This window comes from Vespa velutina, unplaced genomic scaffold (genome assembly GCF_912470025.1).
Source record: "Vespa velutina unplaced genomic scaffold, iVesVel2.1, whole genome shotgun sequence".
NCBI classification, from domain to species: Eukaryota; Metazoa; Arthropoda; class Insecta; order Hymenoptera; family Vespidae; genus Vespa; species Vespa velutina.
In genome coordinates this window covers 605,092-617,994 of record NW_025920071.1, presented here as the reverse complement: position 1 = coordinate 617,994, position 12,903 = coordinate 605,092, and the positions used below count along the sequence as shown (strand labels likewise).

Genomic DNA, 12,903 nt, shown 5'->3' with positions numbered 1-12,903 from the left:
TACATATATATATATATATATATATACATATATATATATATATATATATATATATATATATACACACACATATATATATATATATATTTATCTTTGATTTATCACTTGAATACGTTTTTGTGAATATTTCTATTGAAAAGGATCGATATTTATTCCATACTATAATGTATATATATATAAGCAACATATAAAAAAAGAGTCACGTTAACTCCCTTTTCTTGACTATACTATCCTAAAACTATATTTAAAAATTTTGTATATAGTTCAATAACAGTCTACAAAAAGAAATATGAAAGAAATTTTAATTATTTAAACATTCATGAAATACAAGTTTTTGTCTATATCAATGCATATTAAGTAATATTAGATAATATATATACATAACATTTCAATTAAAATTATTTAAATAAAAGTGAACATCCAGGAAAAGCTATTCTTTTTGATTTCTAAACACTTCATAAACTGTTCTCCTGTACCTTCTTACCAATACAGATGTTAAATCAACTTTGACTTAGTTGCATTTTGTTACTGAATGGATATATATATATATATACATACATATATATATATATGTATATATATATATATCGCCAATTACTCATGTAAGAGAAGTCATAGGTGGGCACTGGCAATTTTTGCCATAATGATAAACATTTCTGCAATAAATGCATATCTTTTATATTTGTGTTTCAAAAATTAATTTTTGACTTTATGAGGAACTTAAATTTTGCAAAAATAAAATCTTATCTCCATAACAAAATTTAACAAAATTTATATGGTGAAATTAGAAACATCAGAAAACATGTTGAAAGATACAACACATAAAATTGCTACTCTACAACGTCACTTGCTTAATGTTACATTAATTATGCATTATGATACGTCGTCGTATTTCTAACCTAACCTAAACCTAACACAATTACTACTACTACTACTATTACACTTTCCTATATTACTAAACCACTACTTTTAGATTTTTTCCCTTTTTTCTATCTTTGATACGGCAACGGATATGTCGCGGATGCACTAGCAAGTAACTTGCAACATCTCTTGCAAGAGAAACTTTTGTGACATGTGTAACAAAACATGCGTAAACATATCTTAAATAATAACTGGTAAATTGAATTGATTGCCGTAATTGCTTTCAGATAGCGAAACAACCTGTAGTGTAAACACTTTTTTCTTCTTTCGCGTAGTTATTTCTAACTTCCAATGATGTCCCAAATATTTTATGAGAACTCGTGCGCTAAAGATAATAGAAAAAAAGTGTTGAACGAAGGAAGGGATACTTAGATTGATTTCGTAATGGATAAATTTTTCCGAATTTTGGGATATAAAAAACAAAAATTATCGGAGTAAAATACAAAAACGGAATGGCTTAAATAATCTTTTGAGTGAATATAATATCAGGGAAAATGTAATTACACTATTTACATAGACACATCTACCAGGTATTGAGAAAAATATAAGTAAAATATAGCGATAATACAATAGATGATATATAATTCGAATAATCGATATTATTTCTATGCCGTAATGTTTATTCATTCTATCTATTGAATTCTTTGTAATTATAGTAGTAGCTGATAGTACTTGGAGAAGCTTTTGTTGCTATGTGTTTTCCATCTGATTCTCCTACATAATGAGGAAAATTACAGTATCCTTCAAATAACTGTGAATGTTTCTTCGAATTCTTAGATGTTTTTAGAATCTATAAAAAACAATGATAATAAACCTATGTTAAGGTTAAATATTAGTTTTTCACATTTAAGAAAATAAAAAAAAATAATACCAAATGCAACTGCAGTTATAAAAGCAAATGGAAATGAATTGACAGTGTTGGAAATTATATCATTAGGTAATGAATATTTTATATCATTCTACACCATCAGCCTCGTCATGTAATAATTCTAGATAACCTCAAATATTAAATTTTTTTATTTCAAATATTTACATTAAAAGAATAATATCTATTTTATCTTATTTTATTTATTCATTTATTTGTACCTTTGGCTTAGAGTTTATTACAAGGAGATAATTGATTTGTTATATATACATATATCATATATACATATTAACATATTTAATTCGCTTAATTTAAAAATTTGTTATATTTACCTATTGTCAAGAATCTAAAAATAATTCGTGCCTGGAGTGACAAACAAGACTCTAATGACGTGACTAATACGAACACGTGGCGACCTTCTGTAGTTTCTTTTTTGTTGCAAATCAATTTGAGATGAGTTGATCAAAAAAATACTCTCTATAGTATTCATATGTCATATGCATCCTAATATTATTATCACGATTTTGTTAGTTGATGATTTAGGCAACAAAATTACGTATCGCATTAATTTATGTACTTTTTTCGCATTACTTACAAGTTTTTAAGTGTTATTCCATCACATACAATCATTTTCTTCGTCATAACCTCATAGATTATGGGCCCAAATGTGCAGTCGAATTAAAATAAAGAAAGGAAACGCATAAGAATATATTTTACATTGTGGAATAAAAAGAGTAAAAAGAACATGGCTACTATGCTTCAATATATCAAGTTAAAAAGTTTTGAGCAATACAAACTATAAATTTGGAAGTTGCAGATAAAAAGCATCCTCATTTGCAACAAATTGTGATTGTATATAAATGGAACAAATTTTCTTACAAGATAATTAGAATACTTGAAAATCAAAAGATGAAAAAGTCTTATTGTTAATTTTATTAAATATGCCTAGGAATCAACTAATTTATATAAAATTATTTTCCGTCATATTCGCTAAAAGATAAGTTAAAAAGACTACATATTACATTCAATTAAAAAACAGCACCTGATTTGTAAGAAAAATATTCAAAAGTTTTCTAAAATAAAGAAAGTGTTTATTTTATTGAAAATACTTTTTTTAATGAAAAAGGAAATATTCTCATATACATTATAGGTTCACAGAAGATATAGGTTTGATTAAATAAATAAAAATTTTCTGTAAGGTTATTAGTTCTTTATTTTGCAACGTGTGAAATAAAAAGGATGATGTTAAAGCATGTAGCGATAATGTTAAGATTGTTTTTGTCTTTGAAAGCTTAGTTGATGTATACGAATTAAATATAGTTATTATGGAGAATGAAATAGAATAAAAGAAGAGAGAAATATACAGAAATAGGAAGAGAGAGGGTGAAAGAGTGAGATAAAGTATAAAAAGAAATAGGTATACAGAAGTAGGAATAGAGAGAAAGAGATAGAAAGTGAAACAGAGCATAAGTTGCGAGCTGTTATTTATCTTAAGCGTAAGAGAGCGGATGAAGCATTCGCTCCTTTACCTTTCTCATTCTCTGTTTCTCATTTCTCACTAGTATCTTCCTGATTTATCTTTTGTTTTTCAAATTCTTATTATCATTCCTTCAGTCCCGATGCCTGTCTGTTAATCACCTCATATAGAAGTAGAATAAAATGATACTTTTATATAAATAAGTTATTTTCAATATTTTTAATATAATTTATAACTATTTAAAATTTCTTTCTCTTTCTCTCTATTGTTTTATCTTTTTACTTTTAAAACTTGCTGATAGCGAAACTGAACACGTGAATAACAGGGAAGATTAACATTGAAAAACTATATTAAATAAAATAAATTAACTAAAGAAGTTTCACTTTCATTATGTGGTAGATACACAACCAGTTTTCTTTTTTCTATTGTTTAGTTTTTTTATATATAATATGAAAACGTAAATGTACGAAATTTTTACAAGATGGTGTTCTATATGTAGGGCTTGTTACGCCTCTTCCGGCAAGACATAACTAACACGTCTCGGCGCCACCAAACGCACACACGGGAAACCAATAAACAAAGGTGACGAAAAAGCCGCCGGAAACATAAAGAAAATCATTGTTCTTTCTTCGGCATTTCTAGAGAGCACAGTCATACGTGCTGGAAGTCATAGTCTAATTATATCTGCTACACACCGAACAAAGCTAAATAAATATCACAATTGTTACTTGATGTGCAAAGTTTCTTTCTACATAGTGGATTATCAACGATAAATCCACAGACATCGTCTACTGCTATTATTATCAAGACCATTTAAGATTGCTGACATAAATTGCCAAGAAGTTCGTCGTTCTCCTGATTACAAGTAATCAACTTCATTTCTTTTAAATTACAGATTCTTCTAATATACTAATCGATATCTAAACATATGATTTCTATGGTGTAGTAATTGCAAGTCGAAAAAGTGGTGTATTATAGATATATTCGTGAAAATTAAATTGCAATCTAAATATGTCCATCGTGGAGCTTATTACGTTGTACTTGTTTTAGGATTTTTAGATCTTATTTTCGTATTGTGTATTCTTTGTTAAGGTTTTAATTGTGATTAATGTAATCATTTTTAGGTCATTTAATTATAATTGATTGTATTATGTATTATGTGTTATATTCGACTTTCCTCTAAATCGTATATATACGGGTATACATATATCAAGATTGTAATTGCCAAGCGCGTGGTATAGACATTCAGGCATTCAGTCACCTGGATGTCTAAGTTACGATTGAGAAAAGACTTGAAAGACAAATAGAGGACATTCTGTAAGATTTTGTGTTGTCGAACAAACCGTTAGTAGCATTATTATACATATACAAATATATATATATATATATATATATATATATATATATATATACTGTTCCAATTTGTGAAATCAGTTATTTCAATCATTCCCTGATTTTACACATTTGTGTGTATGTATATATATATATATATATATATATATATATATATAATATTTCATATATATATTATTCCATAATTATATATATATATATATTTTATATATATATGTTACATATATATATAAAATATATATATAACATATATATATATAATATATATAATATATATATATATTATATAATAATATATAATTAATATAATATATATAATATATATAATATATATATATATGTATATTTATATATATATATATATATATATATATATATATATATATATATATATATAATATCTCGAACTAATAAGGTGAGGTGAAAAACGAAAATAAGTTTCTCTGTGAACAAAGTGATAAATCTTTATTTGTTAATTTATGCTTAATTGCTAATTAGTCTTACCTGTGAACAAAGAAACGACAATTTACGTTTATTATTCACGCTATTTAAATTTTATTTAATATATATTATAAATATTCTTATAGCTCTCGTGTTACTTTTCTTTTCTACATTATATTTCATACTGCCCGTTTTTCTTCCAAATCTTAACGGTTCGATTTGTAGATCACAAAAGAATTTGTAAATAACAAAGGACAATAGAAGGGCGGGCTATGAGACGCGCGGCAAATCTACCTGAAGAAAGTATACTTTCTTTACATATATATGTATTTGATTTCTATTAGTAAAACATTTTCATTTTATAATACATGATATTCTACGAATCGACGATGCTCTATACGCGGTACAGTGGAAACGTAGATTTATTTTTTACTGCTCTTCGTATGTAGTCGAAGTTGAGTGAAATGTGTGGTTTTAAAATTTTCAAGTAAATTCTAATAAAAGAAGATCATTAAGGACGAACTTTCTATTGTTCTATTTTGCTTGGTATTTTTTTGGAAAGTTGTTTTGTTTTCGCATGATAGACAATTAGGGAAGGTGACTTCTCTTTCACTATTCAGTAATGTGATCAAGGTACAATACAAATATAATACAAAACAGGTACATACAAAATAATATTATTTTCGTGATGATTATTCATCAAAAATTTTATTTTATTTTATTTTAGGATAATTATCATTATTAAATAAACCGCAATTATTAATTCCTTTTTATTTCGTGCTGTTTTTGTTTATTTCATTTAGTTTTTATTAATAAAAATTCAAGTTACCTCCTTTATTTAGTTAGTATACATATACTTTCAAGGAGTTTTCTTTATTATAATAATGATACTAGTAATATTGCTTTCGTTTTATATCAATCCTTATTGTGTAGTTGTTCGTGCAGCCATGGATGAGTCGATTCTTGTTTCAATAAAGTAAAAGGAGAATTGTGAAGCTGACTGTGTTTTTACGTTTATTTAAATTTGTTTACGGTTTACAATTTCAATTAATTTTGTGCAACATGTGTATTTAATAGATGCAAAACAATCTTAGAGTCAATGTTTGTTCGTATAAAGTTTTATTTAACTTCTTTTTTATAGTCACATAAACTTTACAGTTAACCCCCTTATAATGATATAACAGGGTATTGAAATTGTTAGATTTTTATATTTTCACTTATTTTATTTTATTTTGTTGAAAATATTTATGCGTTATGTGTATGAAATTAAAATTTTTTTTGTATGTTAACTTATATGGATTACATAGATGAGACAGAAATTATACCTATTAATCATGTCAGTGGGTTTTTATATCATATAAAAAAATTTTTAAATAATGTAAAAAAAATTTCGGAAATTAACTTCGTCTGTTCTATTAGATCTGAGTCTCGTGTAACGGAATTTATATAACGTGTTATTTTTATGGAATGGAATATTTGTGTTATACTGTTATTTCGGTTATCTGTATTTACATATAAAACAAACAATAGTTATGAGCGAATTCAATTTATTGTTCGCCTCTTATTTAATGAATAATTATTGCGTAAAAGAGTTAGTGCATCACGGAAGATGATCAAGATACTAATATACTTCTTTTGTAGAGTAATATTAGTAAGTAAATATTGAAATTTTATAGCCAATTTAATTTTGGAATTTTTTTTATTATAATAAATTTAATACTGGTGGAGATAATTAACTTCACTGGATTGAAAAATAACACTGATTATAAATCTATTCTTTTAACGAATATATTGATATATCAAAAATCGAAAATCGTAAAGATATGGATTAATAACCCAATCGGAGATACCGCCTTATATTAATTCCTTATATATTTTCCGTATACCGTCCAAGTATATTTAGAAATTTATAGGATTTTAATCGTATCTGTTAAAATTAACATATTTCTTTCAAAAATGAAGAAATTTTCACGTAAATTTTATATTATTGTAAAATGTTTGTAGTTTTACGTGAAAATTAATTCTGTAATCAAAATAGAATGTCATTACATATTGCTTAATGTCATTACATCATGTTTAAATTATTAAAATCTTGGAAAGTCGATATATCGGCTTTAAGATATTAAAACGAGTAATTGTGTTTTTGCTCAAACTGCTAGTTAGTATTAGATTAATTTATTGTAAGTGTATATCTGAAAGTATACGATATCTGCTCGTAACCTGTCTATTTAGATCATCTCCATTTAAAGAAGAAATACCTACTTTATATAACAAATATAAATCTTGTTTGTAATATTTTTTCAGATAATCATTGCTTCTCAAGTCAATTTCGATTTACATCGTAAATGAGTATTTTGGAACCACCATAGAACTTCTTAAGTAGTAAGTGAACAAATTCAAGTCGCTTTAGTATTCCTTATTGTAGTTGGGTTTAGGCCAAAGTATTTGGAAAACTACAAATGCTTTTTGTCTGGTATCTCTCGTGATATACAAACTTACTCTCGTTCATTTGCTTGACATTCGATGCTTGGTAAAACTGTATTACTCTGCTCTACTTTAATTTACCTTACGCATTTTATAATATTTAAATTTACAATATACGATAGAAAATATTGAAATGTTACAAGCTACAATATATATATAATAATATATTACATAATATATATAATATAGTTGTTACAGTATTATTTCTACCATTCTTTCGATACTTACATATAAATGAACATTTTTCTAATCCCACATTATGCTGGCAATGAAAGTTTTGGATCGACATAAGTTACTGATCATAATTTTTCCAATAAGTTATTGGCGTGCATGACCATTAGTAATTCTGTTTTAGGATTCTCAGTTATGATTTTTCTTTGTTTTCTTATATTATGCATGCCTATTTTTATTAGCTAAGCTTAAGATCTTATTTTGTCGATTTAAAAAATTACATTTCTCCACTTTTTCATCCAGTGAACGTGGTCATTTACAAACTTCAATGGTGGCTTTATGCTTTCCAAATAAGGGAGATTATTACTTTAATTGTTTGTATTTAATATGCTTGCTTCTTTGCAGAATATGACGCATATTTCTTACATTTGTTTACACTTCTTTGGCGATTTGCAAGTCAGTCCCTTTGTAATTCGAAGCAACGTATAGAAATTTTTTTTTATATTCCACATCCTTTACAATTTATCAATAATAGGTATTAGGTAAATTGTTTATATATGGAAAGTAACATGTGGACAATGTGTCCATTGAGATAACGTCTCTATTTATAAGATCATCGATCTAATATAATTCATGTTTAATTTTTTACCTAGTCTTCAGGGTATATTTTTTCGCGCCTTTGCAAGATGTATTTCTATAAATATTATTGATTATCAGGATAAATTTGTGCCTTGTGAAGTGTTGTTTCTGTGTGATCTAATTATATGATTTTTTTGAATAGCATTTAATTTGTCTTTTCTTTACACAGGATTCATGACTTTTTATGAACAATTGATCTGTTCCAGTATGTAATTAATATAATTTGGTGGTCAGAGCTGAGTTTTAAGCATGATTCAATTTTAAAATATAATGGGTTTAAATCTTTTAATATGTTAAAATCTAGTAGTTAAGGAGTTTTATTATAAGTTAATAGCCAATAGATTGGCTTATCGATAGTGCGAATGTTCAAATTAGTGTTATTTAAATATGGATTTAGTTTATTACCTCGTGATGTTATTTTTGATCCTCAGCTTGAATGCTTTGGATTATAATTGCCTGCTGCAATGAATTTGATACTTATTGATTGTAAGAAATCTTTTCATTGATCTTATGTGATTTTAAATCTTGGCAGGGCATAAATTCTCGAAATTGAAAACGAATTATTGGTGACGAATCACTTTCGAATCAATTATTTGGTAGAAGTTAAAAAAAAACAATTCCCTTATATTTCCTCCAAATAGAAAGCATCTCTTTTATTGATGAATATTGGTTTTTGAAGTACTTTGAGCAAGCTCATCTCTTCTGCTCCATGATTTCTCGTCTCCAGTTATGATTTAGCTTTAAAAATGGATCATTTTTTTGACGCTTGAGAAGCAGATCATAATGCGACGGAGCAATCTCTTTCTATAAGAATATATGGAACCCATATATCGATTTTTGAAACAAAATAAATAAAGTCGTTTCACATGATTATAAATGGTCGATTTCAAGAGATTTAATCTCGTAGCGATGTCTTGTGTTATTATTGGGCAGTTTGCAGTACCTTTATTTTTAGTCTTTGTCAGGTTCAATTGGCTTTCCAAAACGTAATGCATCTTCAATATCAAATTTGCAGGAACGAAATTTTTCAAATCAGATTGAGCACTGGCGTTACGTTAAGACATTTTATTTTTTTTTAAGTAAGTTTATTTGTCACAGCTCTTTACATGTACATAAGAATAATCTGACTTAGAAGACTTTTAACATTATTATATTATAACAATAACTAAAAGTTATCTATTAGATAAATCTCCATAGCAATCAGTAACATAGAATATTAATTTATCTTATAACTGTGGTTAAATGTTCAATAAACAGTACAATATGTATGTTGGTAAAATAAAAATTAGTGACTATAAAAACTTTTTACCTCCTCTAGCAATTATGATAACTAAACTACGAGGGGGGGGGGGGTATTTACAATGGGAGCATATAAACATTATGTACACTTTAACATCAGTCTCTTGTCCAACTAGTGTGTTTCTTTTTATTTTTAAAATTGTCTATTTATCCTATCCTATCTTATGAATACTGGTGATCAGTCTTGAGAAGTTATTGCTATTTAAACCTCGTTCTTCGGCGCAGATCATCCATGTATTTTGCGTCCTTTTGTAGCCAGTAGTATTTTTTACATAGTCTTTCGATGTCCCTAACATCTCTATTAGGTAATGATTTCGAGAATATGAGGTTCTCCTGCATATCTTCAGTATGGTTACTGTAAATTTGCTTATTAGTTGAGTGTCTGCGACGGTGATAGATCAGTGGAAGGTTATTGTGGTCTTGAATTAGACCATTTTTGTCACAATATATAAACAGTTCCGGTGGGATGTAACCTGTCTTCAGTTTACTCAGAATTGCATCCTCATCGTGTGTGATAAGTTTTGTGATTAGACTGTTGTTTGTACTCTCTATGTTGCTGAAATATCTTTTGGTTAATTTGAGTGCAAAGCAGTCGATTCTATTTATGTTGGCGTTGTTGTATATGATCTCATTTTTAATTCTCTTCTTATACTCAGATTCAGCGGTTCGATGCGTCCTTAGGCACGATCTCAAGCAAGATCTCTCGAATCTTCTGATTTTTTCGATTATTGTTGGACCTATGTTCCATAATATTGGTGCTGCGTAAGTTAGGGTAGGTCTCACCAATAATCCATAGCATATAATTTTTGCTTTAGTAGAGATACTTTTATTCTAGAATATTCTCGAGTTCATCTTGAATGCTATCCTTGCCTTTTCTAATTGAAATGCGTAGTGTTTGTTGAGTCTTAGTAAATGATCTAGGTGAACTCCTAGGTATTTCACTATTCGTTTCTTTGGTATCTCTATTAATTCGTTGGTGTGGATATCTATTGCTGTTAATTTAGTGTTGTCTATCTTTTTAATTGCCAAGTATTTAATCTGTTTGACCGGTCTTCTGAAAAATATTACTTCGCTTTTGTTTGGATTTATCTTTAGATTCCAGTTTTTGTAGTAGCTGTTTATGTCGTTGATAACTGTCTGCAGAGCATCTCTGATTCTGTCTATGTCCGCATCTGCTTTGTATTAGATCGTCAGCGTAAGCAATTGAATGAAATTTTTCGGAATTATTCATTCCAAACTTGTTGATTAGTTCATACTTGTTGAAAATGTTAAAAAGGATCGGTGAAGTGACTGTACCTTGCTGTAAACCTTCTAATATTTTGTAGGACTTCGGCGAGGTATTGGTGCCGTCCCACGTGCGGAATGTTTTCCCCTCTATCATGTTAGCGATCAGAAGCGTTAACCCCACGGGAAATTGATAATCTTCTAGTTTCTGTATCAGTCCGTTCTTCCAAATGGAGTCGAACGCTTTTTCTAAGTCAAAAAGCGTATTCCTTTTGCAGATAATTGTTCAAGTCTGATGTTAGTTTATGTATCGCGTGCGTAGTGGATAATTTAGTTTTAAATTCGAATTGATTATTCGGTATTATGTTGTGCGTATTAATGTGTTCCATTATGTTTAGCTTAATGATTTTTTCAAATATTTTGCTTATACTCATAGTAAGACTAATAGATCTGTAACTTTGTGATTCTTCCGGATTTTTCCCTTTTTTCAGAATCGGTAAGACTTCAGCTTGTTTCCATCTATTAGGAAAGTATGCATGATTTATGGCGTTGTTGAAAATGATTGTGTATTCGATGATTGCTGATAGTGGTAAATTTTTTATGACTATTGCTGGTATGTTGTCAAGATCATAAGAAATTTTGTTTCTTAACTTTCTGATAATTGCTCCGACATCGGTATAAGAGTTATTGATGATCAATATGAAGTGACAGATTTTGAAATTTCTATTTGTAATCGTTTATTAATGACTTTAATTGTTCTTTTGATGCTATATGTTTCCTGTTTGGTGTGGTTATATGGGCTTCGGTGTCTTATGAAGTGTAGTCTCGTTATTAAAAAGGACTTTGTTGAGTGTAATTTCCTGATATTATCGCTGACGTATTTTTGGTAATAGTCATTTCTATTTGCTTGCGTTTTGGGTATAATTTCCCTGATGGATTTGGTGATTATTTGTTCTAGATTCATAATGCTTACATCAATTTCTTCTATTTGTGGGCAGCTGTGTATTATTCTGTATTTTCGCATCCATATGATTAGCCAACTTACGCCAATTCGCTTTTTTGAAATTGAAGGTGGCTGCTCTGGGTGGTGCCATTGATACGCCTTGGAAAAGCGTATCTGTGTCAATTTTAAAGGTTAATGCGTTGTGGTCGCTATCGTATGGATTAGTTTGTATTTTGTTCCTTATTAAGTCCAAGATCTCTATTCTATTGTCCGCAATACAGTAGTCAGGATAGGAGCTGCTTCTAATGTATGTGGGGTTGGCTGCCAAGTATATTGTCGATTTGAATTTAATGCCATTGTTTTGTTCCCATTGGTGTAGGCGTCTGCCTCTATCATTTGTAGCCTTATTTCCTCAAATTGAGTTTCTTGTGTTTAAGTCACCCGCTATGATATAATACACTTCATTGTCCCCTAGTCTGAAATCTCTAAATAGTTGATCAAGTTCCAAAATAAATGTGTTATTTGCTGACTGTATTGCGTATATGCTAAATATGATTAATGATTTGTTTGCGTTTACCAATATTTTCACAGCTGTGTATTCTAGTATCTTGTATTTCCTAGGCTGTGTGATTTTAATGTATTTTATATTATCTTTTATTATTATCGCTGTACCCCTCTTTTGGTATTTATTGCTCTATCAGATCTGATTATTTCATAATTGTTAAATTTTGGTTTGTGCTTATTATTTAATTTAGTTTCTGATATCAATACAATGTCGTAACTGTGCTCTTCTAAGTACTTTTGTAAGTCTGGTCTCTTTTTTAACGAGCACAGAGAGTTTATATTAATAGCAGACAATTTCATTATGTTATTTATATTTGTCCTTATTCCACCTGCCATTGAGACATGTAGTCGATTCTCATAGCGTTTTGGATGATCTTGCTATTTAGTTCTAATAGTTGCTCTTTAATTTCCATCAGACTATCCTTAAACATAGCTAATATTTGATTTATGTTATTGTAGTTATTATCGTTATTAACATTAATTTCCTGATGCTGTATTGTATTATGGTGACTACTCTGGGAG

General features: G+C 28.4%; 1 protein-coding gene across 11 annotated transcripts in view; it reads left to right on the top strand.

Moving 5' to 3' along the window:
- LOC124957511 overlaps positions 1-12,903 on the top strand; it is a 47,039-nt gene that overhangs the window by 29,515 nt on the left and 4,621 nt on the right. For 3 of the 11 annotated variants that reach the window (XR_007103601.1, XR_007103602.1, XR_007103606.1), the window contains exons 5-6: positions 3,763-4,128; positions 7,362-7,439. The exons of 3 other annotated variants lie outside the window; for them this stretch is intronic. The gene's annotated coding sequence lies outside the window, so the exon portion shown is untranslated. Of the gene's footprint in view, positions 1-3,762; positions 4,129-7,361; positions 7,440-11,365; positions 11,371-12,903 lie in introns of all 11 variants that reach the window. 5 more of the 11 variants (XR_007103604.1, XR_007103603.1, XR_007103609.1 and 2 more) reach the window with 3 other exon arrangements.